This window comes from Zingiber officinale, chromosome 2B, assembly GCF_018446385.1.
Source record: "Zingiber officinale cultivar Zhangliang chromosome 2B, Zo_v1.1, whole genome shotgun sequence".
Classification (NCBI taxonomy): domain Eukaryota; kingdom Viridiplantae; phylum Streptophyta; class Magnoliopsida; order Zingiberales; family Zingiberaceae; genus Zingiber; species Zingiber officinale.
In genome coordinates this window covers 67,188,310-67,204,761 of record NC_055989.1, presented here as the reverse complement: position 1 = coordinate 67,204,761, position 16,452 = coordinate 67,188,310, and positions in this window count along the sequence as shown.

Sequence of the window (16,452 nt, the reverse complement as noted above, 5' to 3'; positions counted from 1 at the left end):
ATGAAGCTTGGCCAATTTGCTCCAAAGCTCCTTGGCATCTTCGAATTCTCCAACTTGAGCCAAGATGTGGCTAGGCAATAAGTTGACCAAAAGCTTGGTCACTTTGTCATTTGCCTCGCCCCTTTGAATTTGCTCCGAGCTCCATCTGCTTTTCTTTAGAAGCTTGCCCTTGGAGTTCGTTGGAGCTTTGAAGCCTTCCATTAGAGCAAACCATTGCTCTATCTCCATCATAAGGAAGTTTTCGATTCTTGATCTCCAAGAATCAAAACTTGTGGAAGTGTATGGTGGAGCCACCCTTGTGTCAAATCCAAGTCCATCTTGGAATTGCATCTTGAAGTTGAGCTTGATGAGGTCTTGAACTTGAAGAATTTGCTCCAACTTCTTCACCCTCTAGCTTTTCTTGATATGCTTGACCCTTCCGGCGATGATTCCGGTGAAGAGCGGCCTCGCTCTAATACCACTTGTTAGGACCAAAAGTAGCTAGAGGGGGGGGTGAATAGCTCGTCGCGTTCGCTCGGTGCGCTTCGTTGCTTGGCGTTGCTTGTTTCTTCTTGGATGTGCAGCGGAAAATACAAAGAAACAACACACAACGCTAACACGGTTGGTTTACTTGGTATCCACCTCACAAGAGGTGACTAGTCCAAGGATCCACACCACACACGCACCCTCCACTATGAAAACACTCCTTTATGGTAACTACCAAAGGCGGAGAAGCCCTACAACACTCTCAATACAAGAAGAAGAAAGGGAAATACAAGTTAAGCAAAAGCTTACAAGATGTGCAGTAAAAACCCTAACCCTAACTTCTTCCTCTTGCAATAGATCCGCCTCTTGACTTGGAAAGCCTCCAAGAACCTTCAAGAACTGGCGATCACGTGCTTGTAGAGAGCTGTGGAGGAGCTGGAATGAATCTGAGAAGAGCTCGTGAAAGGATACCGAAGACCACGCTGCCTGCGGCTTTAAACCCGACGCGGTCGGATCCCGATCGATTCAAATGTTCCGAATCGATCGGGGAGCTTGATCGATCCACGGATCGATCCGAGCGCCTGCTCGAAAGCGCTGGATCGATCCACGGATCGATCCGGCGCTTATCGCGCGGGAACGATCGTCCGATCGATCGGTGATCGATCGGACTCTGGATCGATCACGGATCGATCCAGGCTTTTTCTAGGGGAAGTGCTGACAACTGATCGATCAGCCTCGGATCGATCCACGGATCGATCCAGACGTTGGATTTTGCCCAAACCAAGTCCCAAACCTCTAACCAACATCCGGTCAACCTTGACTGTTGGTACATCATGCCTCGCATCTAGTCACTCCCTTGACTGGACTCCCCACCAAGTGTCCGGTCAATCCCTTTGACCCACTTGGACTTTTACTCGTCGTGCCAAGTATCCGGTCACTCCATTGACCTACTTGGACTTCCACCAGATGTCTGGTCAACCTTGACCCATCTGGACTTCCTTCGTTGCCTGGCTTCATTCACCAGGACTTTCACCTAGCTTCACTCACTAGGGTTTTCCATCTGCCTAGCTTCACTCACTAGGACTTTCACCTGGCTTCACTCACCAGGATTTCCTTCTGCCTAGCTTCACTCACTAGGACTTTCACCTGGCTTCACTCACCAGGATTTCCTTCTGCCTAGCTTCACTCACTAGGACTTTCACCTGGCTTCACTCACCAGGATTTCCTTCTGCCTAGCTTGCCAGTTAGGACTTCCCAGTCAAGTATCCAGTCAACCTTGACCTACTTGACTCTTCTTCAATCAATATCTCATTGTCAAACATCTAAACCCTAACCAAGACTCAGCTTGGTTTACCAGGTCACCCTTGACCTGAGGGATATTGCACCAACAGGATCCTCCTCAAAATCTTCAGGATCCATTTCTGGATCCTCTTCAAATTCTTTGAGATTTGGATCCTCCTCAAAATCTTCATGATCCATTTTTGGATCCTCAGATTCTTCGAGGTTTATTTGTTTAGGATCTTCAGCACCCCATTTTAATTGAAGTAACTGCCTGCACATCTCTGAATATGAGATGTGTCCTTTATAATCATCCCAAAGTTGGAATGCTATCTGCCTAAGATGTTCCGACAGTGAATAAACTAGGGCCCATCTCCTTTCTTTGTCCTAGACCGGATACCCTTCTCGCTCGAGTTTCCAGAACAATCAATTGAGCCGACCAATAAGCCAATCGACTCCGTGATCTGGTTCATATTCCAGCTTTTTGATCTCCTCCCAAAGCTCATGTTGTTATTCATCGTGACCAGTTATCATGTATATTATTCGCGGATCTAGAATTGAAAATAATGATGTCAGTACAAAACCGACAAACCAGTAACAAAATCGGTCATATTCAATTCCCACATATAGAACCAATATATATAGAATACATAAACAAATAAGAAAAATAAATTTTCTTTATTTGGGGAGTCTCATGTGACTGAGATATTGGATCTTTTGACAAGCTCATGTGTTCGGTTTATTTTCCAATCAGAACTAATTTAATTGGACAAGGATGTTTTATCTATATTTGTTCTGGTTTATATCTAAGTTCATTTCAGACTTATTGATCAAATTTAGGTCCGTTAGATCAATTTAATATCCATTGGATTAAGTTTGACCCATTAGAATAAATCTAATTTTTTTTTATCAAATCTGACACTATAGAACTAATCTGGTCATATTTGATCAGTCCAACTTATGTAATCAAAACCACCCCCAACTAATTCAATAATAAATTGATATGGTTAAACTAACAAATGATTTGAACCAGATCTATGTAGTATTAAATCAAACTAGTCTACTTAAATCAAATAATGATTTAAATCAGACCTAGATTTCATTAAACAAGTTGGTATAGTTCAATATTTAATAAATTTAACCATAAATTAATTAAATATATATTTATTAATTAATAATATATTTATATATACATTTAATTAATTAATAAATATATTTAATTAAATTTTAAACATGAAACCTACTGTTCATGCATGGTTTAATAATCGTGTTACGAGAAAGTTTATTTCTTTTCCATTTTATTTAATAAAAACAAAAATTTTCTCAAAACACACCTTCCTTAATTCAATTCAGATTTTATTCAATCAATTCAATTATATCAATCGATTGATTAATCTATTAAAATATGATAAAAAAATTGACATGCATTCAATCGATTGATGAATTGATTAAGCACATGAATTACTGTACCGTGAAATTAATCGATTGAAAGGAAAATCGATTAAAACATGAAAAATTTTACTATGACATCAAAAAGTACTGTACATCTTCTCCATTTTTCCCGTGCTCCTTTTCCCATAACAAATATGGTGGTCAGCCGATCACCGGCCTTTCAAACACGGTCATCTGCGTTCGCCGTCCACAAAAGCCGGTAGCCTGCCAATGTTAATTGCATATCACGATTTTGTTCAGGGGCGGTAGATTACGATTTTGTCGACAAAATCACGGGCAGAACAGAGAAAACTTCCAAGGGGTTTCATGCACTTAGAACTAACGCTTTGATACCATTGTTGTTCCTAATAACATGAAATAAATAGGAAATGAAACATATAACATCTCATAGTGATCTCCCGAGAAGAAATTGAAAAAATCGTTGGATGTCGCTGCTGTCGGAAGCGCGATCACGGATGAACCAGAAAGGTCTTCGAGCTTCACGAGCCAAATCTCTTTTTTTTCAGATATTCTCCTTTGCCCACCGTCACTTCCGCTGTGCACTCTGATCACCATGATTTTCTTCTCACACACCTCCAATTGTTTTTGGACGTTATTAAAAATAGGAAGTAAACATTGGTTACAAATCGATACTTTGATGACATTCAATAATGGAAGAAGACAAAGATGAATCGACATCCTTTCATCTTCCTAATATTGTAATTGATGCAACGTCCAACAATTTGATCCTTTGAACAATCCAAATCGTGCTTCAAAACACTAGCCACCCAATTCACTTTGTTCGTTGGATTGCAACACTTAAGCTAGACTTGATTGTTAGTGCGCAATAATGGATCGACCATTCTATATGGGGAATGATGACTTCCTACACGGTGACAACTAACTTAAATATGAGCCTCAACATGATTGGCGGAGATGCAAAATGCGAAGTCTAAGTCAACAAAGCATATCGCGGCGGCCGGGATAACATGCGCCCATGTTTAAATGAGATTAGACGCACTTTAGTCTTTTTCGCATCTACCCTCCTGCTCCTAAATAGCTACCGACTTGCTCATCGGTCTCCCCATATTCCTTTATTTCAAATTACACAAACTTAACAACCTTCCAATTTTTCTCAAAGGCTAATAATAGAACATCACTAGAAAATTAAGATAAATACCTCCCTTATATGTTAGTCATTATTTTAAAGGTTAGTAGTCGTCTGTAATTTATCTCCTCTATATTGGCCTTGGGACAGGTTAACAGAGACACTGGGGGCGAACGTATTCACCTTTTACCATCATCAAAAACTAATAATAGAACATCACTACAAAAAAAAAACTATGAAATAGTGATTTACATCACTAATTTAGTGACGGAATTTAAATTCCGTCACTAATACAACGATAATTTCTATCATTAATTTCGTCGCTATTTGTATTCAACTAATTTAAATATCAATAAATATTTAATTCAATCACTAAAATAACGATAGATATATATTCTATTGTTATTTTAGAGACAAAATTTAATTCCATTGCTTTTTAGTGACAAAATTTAATTTCATCATTTTTTTAGTGATTAATATTTAATTCGGTCGTCTAAAATAGTAATGAATATTAATTTAATGATGGATATTTAATTTAGTCACTTAAATAGTGATGGATAAATATTTCTGTTGTTATTTTAGCGATAGATATTTAATTTCGTTGTTAAATTAGCAATAGAAATATATATTCGTCGCTAATTAGGATTTCCTGATTTTTTTTTTTTATCTCATGCTCTCTCTCCGATCAATCTCCGATGTCCTCCTCTCAAGCACGCGTGTGATCTCCTCTTCAGCACATAGATAATCCTCCCCCGTCTCCTCTCCCCTACCATCTCCGGCCATGTCCTCGACCTCTCACCGAGGCCACTCTATAGTCGCTAGGTTGGTGCGGCCTCTTGTTGTGCTCACGAGGTTGGTCGACCATAGCCTTGCGCTGTGCTCATGAGGCCAGTAGGCTGCGACCTCATGCTGTGTTTGTGAGGCTGGTCGGGCAAGGCCTCACGTTGTGCTCATGAGGTCGGCTGCGACATCATCCCTGACCTTTCAGCCTTCGCTGGCTGTGAGCTTAGCCCCGACCTCGCTTCTAGGTTATGAATCCAGTCGCGACCTCAACCCTAGTTGGGTGTCCGTGCAGTTGTGGGTGGCTGACCAGAGTCTCGTCTCTGACCTCTCAACCTTCGCTGGTTATGAGCTCAACCTCGACCTTGCATCGAGGTTGTGGGTCAGGCCTTAGCCTTGCATCGAGTTCGCAAGTCTGGTCCTGGTCTCACATCGAGGTTGCAAGTAGTGGGCGGCCAGTTGTGCATCCCTAGTCGAGCGATCGGGTGCATGCATGATACGTTGCATACATATGTACCTCTATTTTTGTGGTAAAATTTATCAAAAATATTGTTTGTTGTTTGTGTACCTCTGTATATATTTGATTGTTGTCTTTATAATGTTTTTTGTACGGACTTCTTATTTGGTTTGTTTTTACACTTTTTGAAGATAAGCTCCGTTGTGTATCGATTTTAAGTATATGATGAATACTTATTTATTGATGGTATCATGTTTTAATATTTTAATGTTTTAATTAATCCTAAATTTAAACTATATGCATCTTTAGTTTTTGCAAGTTTAATAACATTGCAAATTTATTTCTTATTAGGTTACAATGCATACAAATAACGCTTAGATGTACAATAGAAAAATGGATTTATCGCCAGAGAATATTTTTGATGGAGTTGAAAAGTTTGTAAACTTTGTTAAGCATCATCAAAACTATAAGAATGATGATAAGTTACGTTATTCGTGTAATTATTGCAAATATAGAAATACAACTTTCCGCAATGAGGATATTGTGAAAGTCCATAAACGTAGAAATGATTTTATTTCAAATTACTATAACTGATACTATTATAAAGAACCTTATTTGTTTAAGCCAATTAGACCTTCCGTTGCTTCGTCATTTGACCCTATTGGTTGAGAGGAATCATCTAATGATAATTCAATACAATCAAAATTTAATGACACAATGAATACAGTTGATCATTCGAAAAAAGATGAAATATCAACACTTTAAGTTCAAAAACTATGTGACATATTAAAGACTAGTGAAAGAGAAATGTGAGAAGATATTCTGTTTGGTTATTCTCAACTATTAGTTATTGCAAGGCTATTAAACATTAAGGTAGAACATTATTTCATAGAACAATGTTACGATTACAATTGTTAATTGATATCAGAGTTTCTCCCTAATTATAACATAATGATTGATAGCTTCTATAATACAAATAAATTATTTAGGGGTTTAGGTTTGTCCGTGGAAAAAATTGATTGTTGTATGATAACTACATGATCTTTTGGAATGAAGATAATAAACCTATTGAATGTAGAATGTGTAACCACTTTCGTTATAAGCAGTATAGTCGTATATTAGGGAAGAATAAGAAGAAGAATTTACTATGAAAAATTGTGTATTACTTGCTATTAATTGTTAGACTTTAACGCTTGTATGCATCTGCCGCAACAGCATGCCATATGAGGCGACATCATAAGTTTATGCACACGTAGGAGATATAATATATCATCTTTCTGATTCTTGTGGATGAAAATATCTTGATACAACATTTATCTCCTTTACAATGGACCACGTAATGCAAGATTAAGACTTTCAACAGATGAATTTTAACCATTTGGTTAATCTAAATAGTATTATTTATTTTGTCCAATTATATTAATACCATATAACTTGCTGCCATAGACGTACATGAAAGAAAAATATATGTTCCTTACTATTCTTATTACATATCCAAAGAATTTAAAAGAGAAGATAGATATTTTTTTTACAACATCTGATTGCCGAGCTAAATGAATTATGGAATATAGTGTCCGAAACTTATGATATTGCAAGTAAAACTAATTTTAACACTTATGTTTGTTTGTTATACTATGTCTTAAAATTATCTTACTTGGCAGTTTGTTTGAACAATAACAAAATCTATCAATATGTGTAAGTGAGATAGAGAAAAAGTTATAGACGAAATTTACATTATGGTTTGAAATCTATGCAAGTTAGAGACTAAATTATTTTCTTCAAATGTATTATATAATCGATAATTTATATCATTTATTTTTCTAGATGAAGGATCGTATAATATCAAATGTGTAAGATCAAAGGATAATGAATCTTACATCAGGATCTCTCTATAACATAAGAGTCTACTGTAGTTATTATGTAAATGACTTCAAATTTCTCATGGCACAATTCAATTCACACACACTGACCTATAATTCAAGTGTCTGCGTAAAAGGATATATCAACAACATTAATACTGAATTTGATAACTATAATAGATTTAACAAAATCATTGAGGTTGAAATATCCTACTTTACTCATAAAAAGATGTATGTTATTCAAATATTTATAGTAGGATCTGACTCCAAGAATATGTACTAGAATACATTTAAACTACAATTTAGTTGAAGTTCGTGTAATAAAAGATTCAACAAATTTGAACCTTTTATTTTCGTAATACAAGATGGACAAATTTTGATGGTTGGTCCAATATGACCCCTTGAACTTCAAAGGGTCATAACTTTTGACTTGGAACTTAGAATTAGGTTCTGTCAATGATCATATATGTAGAATTTAAATATCTACATTGATACTAGGGAACACATGACCGCCAAGTTTTGGATCCAAAAAACATCGTTTAGGCCCTTTTCGGGGCCTCTAAATATATTCTTTACTATTTTTAATAACTTTAATGTTTATGGTATTTCTGGTATTTATGGTTATGGATTGTCGATATAAGCTTCATGTTTGATAATTTCTTTTATGTAATGAATTTTTATTTTTTTCGTAGGATTTTTTCCTTTCTTTACAAGATTAGAATTGAGGTCTATATATTAGAATTTCTTTTTTCTTTTTGAGTATTAGAGTGTAGAGTCTATATAAACACCTATTTAGCTATTTGAGAATTCATTCTCTTTTATTAACAAAGTTTTTTTTTTTTACAAACGACGGGGTTCTCTTTGTTTTCTTCAGGTTCTCTTTTTTGCCTTCTCCTTAATTTCTCCTTCCCGTTAGCCCACATGATAATCGCTATTCTACCCAGTGTCAAGTTTTCTATATTGAATATCTGACGAAAAGAAGAAGATCCAGTGAATGGTTAGTAGTTTTTCGAATGAAACCTTACTCGACCATAGACTGAAAAACTCCATCACAAAATAAAACTATGATACTTTTCAAAATAAGAAAGTGGAGATGCATTTAGTTGATTCACAAATTTAATCTACTTCCTAATTACTTGTAGAAGTAAATGTCACTTATAAGAAAATAAATGATGGAGAGATGTCCAACAATGAGGAGCTTGATGTACTAATAGAGTCTAGTGATGAATACTTATAAACGGTTAATGTTAATGATTTAAATTGTAATGATGATTAAATTTTAGGATATACTTATTTTTTTACATGTAAATCACACTAGTTCTACCATGTAAGATATTATTGTTCTGATTTGATTATTATTTGACAAGTGTACGTTGATGCGGATGTATCTATGGAGCCCAAAGGGAATTGTAGAGAAGGAAGAGGGTATTTTGGTCATTTGACTATTTAGGACTTTAAGAGGACCTTTTTCGTGTGTGTGGGGGGGGGTGGGGCTTTGGCTAGGTTCTTCCACTACCATCACGGCCACGACGCATGCGAACACCACCTTTGCCGCCTCCCACACCGGCCACATCCACTGTCGGCAACCTCTCGCTCTCACTCACGAGGCCTCACATGAGCATGCCGACTTACCCTCCTCCCCCTTTCTCCTCTCCACTCCGCCGTCAATGACGCTTTTCCCTTCTGCTGATGTCGGTGACCACTAGACTCATTTCTGTTAGAAGAATAATAGGAAGAGATGAGAGCAATAATTTAATCTTATTGTTCATTGATATTTGTCCTAAGGACAATACAATATATAATGTTCAAACGTACTTGGTCAATTGACCAATTAATAAATAATAGAATTATTCTAAAAATAATTCTGAGAATTATTCTAATAATTATAACAAAATTATTAGAATAATCCAAATACTAATATGATTTGATTTGGTAATTTGATCCGGTCAATTTTGATAATTTTGTATTATTTCTTTTACCCCCCGACAAACTCAACGGGAGATCTCTGACGTTGAGTTTGCTTGCTAACTTGTTGAAGCGTTGTCTGGATAGTGGCTTGGTAAAGATATCAGTGATTTGATCTTCAGTAGAAATATAAGAGACGGATAACTGCTGAGTTGCCACACGTTCACGAACAAAATAAAAATCAATTTCCACATGTTTTGTACGAGCATGAAAGATTGGATTTGCTGTGAGATATGTTGCTCCAATATTGTCGCACCAAATTTTTGGTGCAATATTTGATGCAAGATGAAGTTCGGAGAGAAGTGATTGAAGCCAAATAATTTCTGACGTTGTATTTGCTATAGCTTTATATTCTGTCTCAGTGCTTGAACGAGATACCGTAGGTTGCTTTTTCGAATTCCATGAGATAAGATTTCGTCCAAGAAATATTGCATATCCACTAGTAGAGCGTCTATCTTCAGGAGAACTTGCCCAATCCGCATCACTATATGCATGTAAATCTCGAGACGATTGACGATATAAAAGAAGACCATGTAGAATAGTACCTTTGAGATAGCGAAGTATTCTTTTTACATTATCCCAATTTTGTTCAGTTGGAGCATGCATGAATTGACAAGCACGATTTACCGCAAAAGTAATATCAGGATGTGTGATAGTGACATATTGTAAGGCCCCAACAATACTTCGATAAATCTGTGGATCAGATAGAGCAGCAGAGGATGAAGTTGGAGAGTTGTTTATATCAATTGGTGTAGAGACCTGACGTGCTTCATCCATTTTGGCTCTTTGAAGAAGTCCAGTAATGTATTTGCTCTGAGAGAGAAGATAGCCATCCTCATGTGGAATAAGATCAATACCAAGAAAAAAATGAGCAATACCCAAATCTCGAGTAGGAAACTCTTGATTGAGAAGGCTTAATAAAGTTGTGATACCCTTGTGATCATTGCTGGTTATCAGAATGTCATCCACATAAATCAGAAAAAATATCATATTTCCATCAATATATTTGTGAAATAGAGACGAGTCAGTCTTTGATCCAGGAAATCCTTGAGCTTGTAACCAATTAGATAGTCGATGAAACCATGCACGAGGAGCTTGTCGAAGACCATATAAGGATTTCTTGAGTTGGCACACATGAGCTTTGGCTAGGTTCTTCCACTACCATCACGGCCACGACGCATGCGAACACCACCTTTTCCGCCTCCCACACCGGCCACATCCACTGTCGACAACCTCTCGCTCTCACTCACGAGGCCTCACATGAGCATGCCGACTTACCCTCCTCCCCCTTTCTCCTCTCCACTCCGCCGTCAATGATGCTTTTCCCTTCTGCTGATGTCGGTGACCACTAGACTCATTTCTGTTAGAAGAATAATAGGAAGAGATGAGAGCAATAATTTAATCTTATTGTTCATTGATATTTGTCCTAAGGACAATACAATATATAATGTTCAAACGTACTTGGTCAATTGACCAATTAATAAATAATAGAATCATTCTAAAAATAATTCTGAGAATTATTCTAATAATTATAACAGAATTATTAGAATAATCCAAATACTAATATGATTTGATTTGGTAATTTGATCCGGTCAATTTTGATAATTTTGTATTATCTCTTTTACCCCCCGACAAACTCAACGGGAGATCTCTGACGTTAAGTTTGCTTGCTAACTTGTTGAAGCATTGTCTGGATAGTGGCTTGGTAAAGATATCAGCGATTTGATCTTCAGTAGAAATATAAGAGACGGATAACTGCTGAGTTTCCACACGTTCACGAACAAAATGAAAATCAATTTCCACATGTTTTGTACGAGCATGAAAGATTGGATTTGCTGTGAGATATGTTGCTCCAATATTGTCGTACCAAATTTTTGGTGCAATATTTGATGCAAGATGAAGTTCAGAGAGAAGTGATTGAAGTCAAATAATTTCTGACGTTGTATTTGCTATAGCTTTATATTCTACCTCAGTACTTGAACGAGATACCATAGGTTGCTTTTTCGAATTCCATGAGATAAGATTTCGTCCAAGAAATATTGCATATCCACTAGTAGAGCGTCTATCTTCAGGAGAACTTGCCCAATCCGCATCACTATATGCATGTAAATCTCGAGACGATTGACGATATAAAAGAAGACCATGTAGAATAGTACCTCTGAGATAGCGAAGTATTCTTTTTACATTATCCCAATTTTGTTCAGTTGGAGCATGCATGAATTGACAAGCACAATTTACCACAAAAGTAATATCAGGACGTGTGATAGTGACATATTGTAAGGCCCCAACAATACTTCGATAAATCTGTGGATCAGATAGAGCAGCAGAGGATGAAGTTGGAGAGTTGTTTATAGCAATTGGTGTAGAGACCGGACGTGCTCCATCCATTTTGGCTCTTTGAAGAAGTCCAGTAATGTATTTGCTCTGAGAGAGAAGATAATCATCCTCATGTGGAATAAACTCAATACCAAGAAAAAAACGAGCAATACCCAAATCTCGAGTAGGAAACTCTTGATTGAGAAGACTTAATAAAGTTGTGATACCCTTGTGATCATTGCCGGTTATCAGAATCATCCACATAAATCAGAAAAAATATCATATTTCCATCAATATATTTGTGAAATAGAGACGAGTCAGTCTTTGATCCAGGAAATCCTTGAGCTTGTAACCAATTAGATAGTCGGTGAAACCATGCACGAGGAGCTTATCGAAGACCATATAAGGATTTCTTGAGTTGACACACATGAGATGGAAATTGTGGATGAATGAACCCAGGTGGTTGCTCCATAAATACAGTTTCTCAAGATGACCATGGAGAAATGCATTTGAAATGTCCAATTGGCGTACAAGCCAATTAGAACTAACATCAATTGATAATAATAGTCTGACAGATGTAATTTTGATGACTGGACTAAAAGTGTCCTTAAAGTCAATACCTGGTTGTTGACTAAATCCTTTAGCTACAAGTCGAGCTTTGTATCTTTCAAGAGAACCATCAGCTCGATACTTAAGACGGAATACCCATTTAGAGCCCACAACATTCATTGAGGGAGTGCGCGGAACTAGAGTCCATATTCCATTGCGAAGAAGTGTATCAAATTCTGTAGCTATTGCACTACGCCAGTTTGGATCCTTGTTTGCTTGTGCAAAACAGGTTGGTTCAATAGATTTTGAAGAGACCACTAGAGCTCGTGGAAGGGGATATCGAGTTGCATTTGGTGGGCAACGCTCATAAACATCACTAATGGGAAGCATGCGACGAGGAGCATTATCATCTGAATCACTTGTTGATGACGGCGAGGAATTAGGCTGACATGGTGATGTAGATGACGGACTTGCATTATCCGAGGATCCAGAACCAGAGAGTATATTATCTTCGATCGGCGAAGCTTCTAAGATTGGAGCAGCAACTTGAGGTGATTCTGATGGTATATGAGAGTTATTAGAGAGCTCCAGATCAGGACCTAGGATGCCATCACTTTTGATAATATTAGGTGACATTAAGAATGTGCCACTTGTATCTAGAGGAGAGATTGAAGAAGCCACCGAAAAAGGGAATAGAGACTCATCAAAAGTAACATGTCGTGAAATATAAATTCGTTCTGTTGGTATATGTAAGCAACGATAACCATGGTGCAAATTGCTATAACCAAGAAAAACACATTATAGTGAATGAGAGTCAAGTTTGTGTTTAGAATAGGGGCGTAACCAGGGATAACATGCACAACCAAAAATTCGAAGGAAAGTGTAATCAGGGGTTTGATTATAAAGTTTTTCAAAAGGACATTTATGATTGAGCAATGGAGTAGGAAGTCGATTTATGAGATATACTGCAGTGCTAACAGCTTCATCCCAAAATTTGCGCGGAACCGATGCATGATGAAGAAGAGCTAAGGCAGTTTCAACTATATGTCTATGTTTTCTCTCAGCGGAGCCATTTTGTTCTGGAGTGTGAGGACAAGAAACTCGATGAACAATTCCACAAGAGACAAGATGACGATGGAGAGCTTGATATTCGCCTCCCCAATCAGAATGAAAAGAGAGTATTTTACGATTAAAAGATCGTTCAACTTGAATTTGAAAATTACAAAATATATCAAATAAATCAGATTTCCTTCTCATAGGATAGAGCCAAGTATATTTACTAAAATGATCAATGAAGGTAACATAATATTGGAAACCTTGATTAGATGAAATAGGTGCAGGGCCCCAAACATCAGAATGGATTATTTCAAGTGGAAAATTAGAAACATGATTAGATGAAGAGAAAGGTAGCTTATGACTTTTGGATTCCATGCAGGCTCTACATGAATGAGATGAAGAGGAGGTAATGGAAGTAGGTAAACCATACCTATTGATGATTGACTGAACAATACGAAGGGAAGGATGACCAAGTCGAGCATGCCAAGCTGATTTATTTGTGCGTTCACCAACAAAAGTTTTGATTGAAGAACTCTGAAGACAGTAGAGGCCATTTTTGATTCTCCCATAAAACACAGTAGTATTTGTTCCTCTATCCTTTATAAGATAATGATTATGATAAAACTCAAAAATGACATTGTTATCAAGACAAAACTGACGTGTAGAAAGTAGATTTTTAGTAATAGATGGAACATGAAAGACATTGTGCATGTGAAAAGTTCGATTAGATAAATGAATATGTGTGTTTCCAAGATTAGCAATTTGCAAACCTGAACTATCACCTACTTGAACCGTATCTGAGCCATAATATGGTATTATATCTGTAAGGATATTATAATCTGATGTGACATGATGAGTTGCTCCAGTGTCAATATACCAATCAGTAGATGAAAACTCTGGGGTTTTACCACAAGTAGGCACAGACGAAAGAACTTTAGGATATATTTGTGAAATAAATAGTTCTCTTGAGGTTGTAGGACTACCAATAAAATTTAAGTCAAATGGACTGGGACATTGAATACCAAAATGTCCAATTCTGAGACAAATTTGACATTTTACCCGATACCAATCAAGTCTTTTAGGACATATATTTCCAGTATGACCAACAATGTGACAAATCTGACATCGGTCTGAACTTTGCTTTTGGCCTCTTTGGTATCGTCGAATATTTGACATCTAAAGTAAAAAATAACTTATCCTGTAGACGATGTTGACTCTGCAGATTGCGAAGGAGAGGAGCTTCTGTTTGTGGTCGACAGCTATGGATCCAAGCAAGAGAATCAATATCACTTTGCAACACGGTGATCAGGAGTAGAGAAGCCAAGGGCAGCGGCAAAAGTCCAGAGGTGTGCTGGCTTCTTCAAAGAAACCGACAGCAGCTTTGGCCGGAATAGCAAGTTATTGGGATGTCTTCCTGCGCTGGAAAATAAACAAAAGGAAGGAAGCCCCTTTGCTGCATGTTGGTTTGAAGAAAAAGGCTTATGCTGCTGGTTTAGAGAAAGAGAAGCACTTCATGCAAGAAAATGACGCGGCGACAGTAGCGGTGGAAAAAAAACGGCAGAATGCCTGCGGATAATCTGGTTGTTGAATTTGTCAATGGAGTAGAGAGTTGTTATGCAACGGCAGAAGAGGATTGACAAATTCAACAAGCATAAAGAAGAGAATTAAGCAGCTTGTGGAAAATCTAGTACCAGCAACTCAACGTGGCAGATTGTTTAAGCTTCTCCAAAGCAAGAACTCAACGTGGCAGAAGAATAGGTGGAAGAATAGAGGTTTATTTTAGAGAAAAAAAGAGGGAGGCGGAAGGGAATAGGTGGGATAGGATGTTGGCTCTGATACCATGTTAGAAGAATAATAGGAAGAGATGAGAGCAATAATTTAATCTTATTGTTCATTGATATTTGTCCTAAGGACAATACAATATATAATGTTCAAACGTACTTGGTCAATTGACCAATTAATAAATAATAGAATTATTCTAAAAATAATTCTGAGAATTATTCTAATAATTATAACAGAATTATTAGAATAATTCAAATACTAATATGATTTGATTTGGTAATTTGATCCGGTCAATTTTGATAATTCTGTATTATCTCTTTTAATTTCTAGTGCCGCCTCTCTCTTTCTCTCACACCTGCAAACACTCCATACACCCTCTTCCTCACCTTCGTGCCGCAACCACACATGTCACCGGCCACAAACGGCCATGGCAAGCTTGTGTCGCTGCTCTCCTTTCTGTAGGATCGAAAAGAATTTAGATATCTCCACAATGGTATGATATTGTCCACTTTGGGCCTAAGCCCTCATGATTTTGCTCTTGGGCTCTCCCCAAAAGGCCTCATGCCAATGGAGATATCTTTTCTCTTATAAACTCATGATCTTTCCCATGTGTTTCCAATATGGGACTATGTTTGCAACCTTGCAACCCCAACAATCCCCCTCTCAAACAAAGGACCATAGGCTTCCCACGTCCGATCCTCGACCCACCAGGTCTTCCTGCCCCTCAGTCCACCTAACCTACTAGGACTTCCTTGCCTAGTCGCAACTAGGACTTCCTGCCTGGTGTCTGGTCCTCTTGATCCGAACATAGGAGCCCCCACTTTCTTTGTTCGAGGTCAATATTGTACTCACATGGCTCAATCAGACCATAACTCTTGTGCACAGTCGGTGATTAAACCTTCTGGCAGTCCGGGCTCTGATACCAATTGTAGGATCGAAAAGAATTTAGATATCTCCACAATAGTATGATATTGTCCACTTTGGGCCTAAACCCTCATGGTTTTGCTCTTGGGCTCTCCCCAAAAGGCCTCATGCCAATGGAGTTATCTTTTCTCTTATAAACCCATGATCTTTCCCATGTGTTTCCAATATGGGACTATGTTTGCAACCTTGCAACCCCAACACTTTCTTCCTTGTTGCAGCAACCAGCCCTCAACGAGGCCATCCAGCCGCCTCTCCCTCTCCGCGCTGACGCCACCCCGCCAGGCTCCCCTCCTTGCGCACTCTTCTCCGACCGGCCTCATAGACCTCACTGCAGACCAAACTATCACCACAGACACCGCCTCCTCCTCCTCACCACCACTATTGGCACCCCTAACTATCAACGTCATCCTCCAACGGTCACCTCCTCCAGCGGTCGCTATCATCCACTCTCGACTTTCTCCAGCACCAAGGGGTGCCTCCTT